Source organism: Macaca fascicularis, chromosome 8, assembly GCF_037993035.2.
Source record: "Macaca fascicularis isolate 582-1 chromosome 8, T2T-MFA8v1.1".
NCBI lineage: Eukaryota > Metazoa > Chordata > Mammalia > Primates > Cercopithecidae > Macaca > Macaca fascicularis.
In genome coordinates this window covers 136542270-136548784 of record NC_088382.1, presented here as the reverse complement: position 1 = coordinate 136548784, position 6515 = coordinate 136542270, and the positions used below count along the sequence as shown (strand labels likewise).

General features: G+C 41.7%; 1 long non-coding RNA gene across 2 annotated transcripts in view; it reads right to left on the bottom strand.

The window, feature by feature from the left end:
- Nucleotides 1-6515, bottom strand: part of LOC107130691 (uncharacterized) — a 315763-nt gene continuing 309248 nt past the window's right edge. For both annotated transcript variants that reach the window (XR_006700254.3, XR_012416950.1), the window contains 2 exons: nt 985-1131; nt 1-553 (listed from right to left, as the gene is read on the bottom strand). This is a non-coding gene — a long non-coding RNA (uncharacterized lncRNA). The remainder of the gene's footprint in view (nt 554-984; nt 1132-6515) is intronic.

Sequence of the window (6515 nt, the reverse complement as noted above, 5' to 3'; positions counted from 1 at the left end):
TTTCTTTTTCTACAGACACCACTGAGAGAAACATATATGGTTTCTTTCTGTATCCCTGACTTCATTCCCATGGAAGAAAGACTGAGCATTTTACTTGTGGGCTGGGGATAAGGGGCTTAGTTCATCTTGACTGCTGCTTTTCTTAGCTCCTCCCTGATCCTCTACCTCCAGAAGCTTGACTGACTGCAGGAAGTATCCACTGTGATCTGCTTTCCACTGGGCAACCATAGCTTCTTCCTTTCCGGGAAGCTTCAACTGTCCCACTCTGCCAGAGTGGGGTAGGCACAGTACATTGAATGTGCTAGGCTGAATTCTAGGCCGAAATATTGTTGGTAAAACCTCTAGGTGACAGATGTGATATTGCATTTCCCAATCCAGTTTCCATCACTAATAGAGCTGCCATGTTGCTGCCGATGGTTCTCCCCTCGGCCTTTCCATGGACTCAGGACTTCACAGGGAGGAAAAAGCAGTATCTCAAACCTCCTTCGTGATGACATTCAGTATGTTCAATGCCAGTTTCTTTCCCTGTCTCTTCTGTCTAGCTGGTAAATTCCTGTAAGACAGAGACCATGTTCCTTTTCATTTTTGTATCTCTCGTGTCTAGCACAGTATCTAGTTCAATAAATATCTTAACTAAATTGACGGATAGATGAAAACTTTATGCCACCCTTATGGCTCATACTATATCTTATAATAGCAATGCATGAATAAATGGATGAATGACATATGCTCGTATACTGCCTACAGCATATTCTGATTCCTTTCACATGTTGTCTACCAACTCGAACAATCTGCACCTCACAATTTTGCTGTAGGTCTAATGTGGGAGAACACTCGCAGCTCTTTCTCCACTGCTTTTATTTGCCAAGGCTCAGAACACTGGAATTTTGCCAGGGAGGTACAGAACTGTTCAACCCTATCACCCAGAGCCGAATCATCCACAAAGCATCATAGCATCAAAGCTGATGACAACATCTCACTCACCTATATCGTCTTCGCTTTCTGCTTTTCATTTCTGCCTTTGTAAATTTACTATTCTGTCTCTCGCTGCACTTTAAACCATACTCGCGTCTTATTCATCCTTTCTTGTCACCAAAAAGCTGACACAGGCATTCAGGAAACCGGTGTTGTCTATAAAAGAAGAAAACCACTTTTTTTTTTTTTTGGTTGAATATTTTCCTTCAAACACATGTCCTCTTTTCCAGATATTTAGTTGTACTATTTTTAGCCTGAATTAGGTGTGCTCCTTTCCAGACTTCATTACTGTAAGCAGAGGGAAATACCCAGAATAGGTCCTCAGTTTTAACGGACTAGCCATAGCTTTATTTATTAATTAACCATCTCTATGGACTGAGTTGGTATTTATAACAAAGGAAGCAATTGCTAAGTTGGACTTGGTTTTCATTTCTAGACTTCTGGACCATGGCCATTTGTACAGGGAAAAAAAGCATCTAACAATCCCACAAGATTTTAAACTTAAATTAACTTCTTGCATTAATCATTTACTAGTACTAAATAGACACTGTATATGCTTTCTTATTAGTTACTCATTGCTGTCCAATAAACCACTTTGTAATGTTCTGGCTTTAATAACAACCATGTGTTATATCTCATGAACTTATAGATCATGTGAGAAGTTCTGCTATTCTGGACTAGGCTTGGTTGATCTTGACTGGACTCACTCATGCATTTGTGGTCAGTTGAGTGTTAGGTAGGCAGCTATGCTCACTGTGGCTGACCTTCTAGCTCGTGTGTTTGAGGGTGGCCTGGTGCTGGATGACCTTGGCTGTGCCAATTCAGCAATGCCTTCTCATCCTCCAGCACACTAGTCCAGGCTTGGGTCCATGTAGTTGGCAAGTTTCCAAATCCAAGCAAGCTCACTGAAGAGGAGATGCAGAGACCCTCAAGAACTTTGTAAGGGTCTACTTGAGGAACATTTGCTAACATCCTAATGATCAAGGAAAAGCACAATTCTGTCCAAAGGCAGAGGGCAGAGACTACAAATTATAGGATAAGGTCAAGAATAACAAGAAGCCAATAAGCGGGGCTATCGATGCAATTAATTTATCACTTTCCAAACCCTCCTTCTGACTTTGTGTACCTCATAAAAACACACGTGTAATGCCCTAATTTAATCCTTCTGGAGATAATACTATCATCATCATGAACAATGACAGCCTTCCTAGAGCACTGACCACTACAGTTAAACTACAAAATAAAGGTGATTTCATTGACACAACAACCTATAAAGTAGACAGTAGTATTATTTCACGGTCAGGTGCTTTAACTCCAAACCTCATGGGCTTAAGCATCAGACCAGTCTTCCTATAAAAGCAGTTATGAAATTATGCCCCCTGGAGAAACACATACTATGATGACAGTCTTTTGCCATACTTTGTTCTTACCTCCCAGTAAAAACTCTTTGGCAAAGAGTATATACACCAAGTCTCTTCTTATTGTGCAAATTATTTGAATTTCCCAGGAGTATGTGAGTATACAAGCATATGTGAAATTGAAAGGTGCAATGAAAAATATAATTCAGGGATCATTCACAATAATGGCTCACAAACCATTTTGTGCCAAGTCCTCAGGCCTTTGGAAACTCTCCAAAGTCTCTCAAATTGTTGCTGGGCAACAACAACAGAAATGGAAGGGAGAAGAATCTGCTTCTGGAAGCAGCCCTCAGCCCTTGGCCCAGCTGTTCTAGGCCTGCTTTCAGGGATCCAGGAAGAAAGTGATGAACCCATGCAAACTTAGGGCAAAACTAACCATATTTAACAGTAGGTGAGAATGCAGAAGGGCAAGGGGAAAAGAGATACCCAGTGCTTAATAAAGAAGCTGTCATGTCTCATGGAGGTTGACTTAGGATACACTTTCATCTAATAGACCTTCAACAAAATCCTTGAAGTAAAATTCACTTCATCTAATGAAAATGTTATTAGCCTCCGAAATGATCAAGACGGTTCAGAAAGATAGTCATTAGGTTGCTGAGATTTCATCAATAAAGGCTAGGCTATGGGTAGAGAAGGACCTTGTAGACTATATCACAGAGCCTCATGGAAGTTATTTGTCGTGTATGTTTGCTCCATGGCCCCTGGGAGGGCCCCAAGTAACAATCTAGGCCAAGGATTTAAAATTTTTTATGTAAAAGACCAGATGGTAAATATTTTCGGCTTTTCAGGCCATATGATCTGTTGCAACTTTGTACAAAGGCAGCCATAGGCAATACACAAATTAATGTCTATGTCTGTTTTCCTATAAAACTTTATTTACAAAAACAGATAGTGACCAGATTTGGCCAACAGGCTGGAGTTTTCTGACAGCTGGTCTAAGCAGTCAGGAAGTCTGTGAAGATTTGGGGCATGTAGCTGTAAGCAATAGGTCTGGCTTCTGAGCAGGGTGAAAACACTTTTTAAATAATCTGCAATTGTAATCTGTCCAGCATGGTTAAGAATTAAGTATGTGACAACCGGTGGCCTTATGTGACAACCGATGACAGTCAAGAGAAGACCTCTTGTTCCTAGAGGAACAAGACTGACCACAGAAAAGCCTTGTCTGCTCTCAAATTCAGTGCTTTTTTCAGCCAACCAACACTATAATACTTGGAGATCTAAAGGCAGGAAGATGAAGTTAAGTCAATTACTTAAGAAGCACTGGGCCGGGCGCGGTGGCTCAAGCCTGTAATCCCAGCACTTTGGGAGGCCGAGACGGGCGGATCACGACGTCAGGAGTTTGAGACCATCCTGGCTAACACGGTGAAACCCCGTCTCTACTAAAAAATACAAAAAAAAACTAGCCGGGCGAGGTGGTGGGCGCCTGTAGTTCCAGCTACTCAGGAGGCTGAGGCAGGAGAATGGCGTAAAAACCCGGGAGGCGGAGCTTGCAATGAGCTGAGATCCGGCCACTGCACTCCAGCCTGGGCGACACAGCAAGACTCCGTCTCAAAAAAAAAAAAAAAAAAAGAAGCACTGAACTCAAAGCAAGGAGAGCTGAGGTCCAGTCCCAGCCTTGCTACTTACTATCTGTATGAGTCAGTTCTTTTAGGACTGTGATCAAGTTTTCCCCAGCTATGAAATAAGGGATTCTGGTGTTTCTCCAAGTGTCATCTGAATCAGAATCATTTAGGTTACTTATCCAAAAGGCAGATTTCTGGGCTCCACCCGAGACCTCTATTGAATTATAATCTCTGAGGTTTGGGGCCTGGTAATATGTATGAACAGCATGAGCTCTGGGGATTTTAAAATCCAGTAAAGTTTCAGACCCACTGGACAAGAAAGATACTGTTCTAGCACACCTTCCAGTCCAACGTTCTGGCCTCTCTGAAATCTGGTTAAAGTATATCATCTTCTGTTGTTCTCAGGAAGAAATGCCTGTTAACTATAGCATACACATGAAATTCAATGGAGCCTTGTGGAATTTTGGAAAGAATAACCAGGCTCATCTATATCTCTATTTGGAGAAATGGCTTCTTGGCTTGGGCTAATGTGTTATTTGACAATCAGAAGGGGAAAAAGTCATAACTTCACTCCCGTTTCCTCAGGCCAAAATGCAAATTTAAAACTCATTCCGAATGCCTTTCCAGGGAGGTGGCCACAGCTGATGAAAGACCTCATGCTTGTTGCAACAGGCACTGGTAGCTGAATTTTATCCCTGAAACTGGCATAGCTTCCTTCAGCTCAGCAGAGCAGCTGAAAGGTAAATGGTGCATACACATGTGTGCATGTGTGTATAGTATATATGTGGGGGTGAGAATTATGTTTGTATGTGGGGGTGAGAACATGTGTGTATGTACATGGTGTTTGGTTTGTGATGTGTGTGTGTGTAGTGTGTTCACGTGGTGTGTATATATGTGTATGTCTGGCGTTTGGTGTATCCAATATGGTGTTTGTGTATGCGTATACAGATATATATATATATGTATTTGTGTTGTGTGTGGTATACATAGTGCTTTTGTGTTTGTGGCATGCGTATATTGTGGATATATGTGTGCATGGTGTTTGTCATGTGTGTATGTTATATGTGTTTGTTATGTATGTGAGTGTGCCTGGTGATTGTGTGGTGTATGTGTGCTTTGTGTATGGTATACACGGTGTTTGTGTCTGTCTTAGGTGTATGTTGTATGTATATGTGGGAATGTGTGGTGTGTATGGTGTTTATACATGTATGTATATGTTTAGGGAGGGTTGTGGAGGGGGATTGTCAGCCAAGAGAGTCAAGGTTCATAAATTCAATAGGTCCTACTATGTGCCAGCCCCAGGCTAGGTGATGAAAGTACAGAGATAAGTTAGAACAAGTCACTACCCTGGAAAACCTCAGAGCCCAGCTTGCAAATTTTCCCGAGTGTTATAAGCCAGGCATTTACCTCACATCATATTTACAGCAACCCCTTTGAGATAGAGATTGTGATTATTCCCATTTAATATCCAGGGAAGACTAGGACTAAGGAAGGTTAACTATGGAGCACTGTAACAAACCTAAAGAACTTGAACCCAAGCAGGTCAGATTCCAGAGCCCATGTCATTAGCCTCCATCATCACAGTAGCTAACTTTTACTGAGTGCTTTGCATGCTTCACGATCTCATGAAGGTTCTCAGGACAACCCCGTGAGTTAGACACGGTTACCATTCCCACTGTGCCAAGAAATGAATGGCCCAAGGCCACAGAGTCAGTTAACGGCAGAGCTAGGATTCGGACCTTGCTCCAGGTGCCTGCTCCAAGGATTTTTTTCCTTTGTTTCTCAAAGAGAGACAAGCATGGAAATGAATGACAACTCAGAAGGTGCTTGTACAAAGCTTAGAGGAAGGAAAAAAATAACTTTCAAAGGACTCCGGGCAGGGTTTCCTCTAGGAACTGTCATCTATTTTCTTATACTTACAAACCTGACTCTGGGAGAAATAGCAGAGTCCAAGTTTTGACCGTGACTTTAAAGACCAAGGAAGAGTTTGATGGTTGTAATTTCCTACCTGTTTGATTTGTCCTTGGTTGGACAGGGAGCCGGGAGCCATGTTTTATCTCTTTTTTCCTTTTTTTTATTGAACGTAAACTCCCTCAATGTAATGTAAAATGTCTCTACCAGTCACATCTTTTTATAGTGTCCCCTCTTCCCCAGAAGCTAGAGAGTAGTTAAGGGCAGTCAAGTTTGCATGGATGGAAGCAGGGACCAGGGAATATAAAAGGTTTGTATAAGCGGAATAGTGGAGACCAGGGAGCAAGGGGCTGGGGCATTGGAGAGTCTTATTGTATATTTTGTTCCCAGTTCTGCCAGAGTCTCTAGCCTTCTTTCCAAAGCAACTGGAGATTATTTCATAATACACTCATGAACACACTCATGATTTCACAAAACACTACATGTTTCAGAAACATAGGTCTGACTAAAGCTAAAGTCCCAAAAGATAGTTTTACCCTCACAGGCTTGGGTTTAGCAGCACAGGACATTAATGACTGGAACCAGAAGTCTTAAATGTGTTGGAATTATATTGTACTTGCTATGTAAAAAAAAAACTTTGAAAACAAAA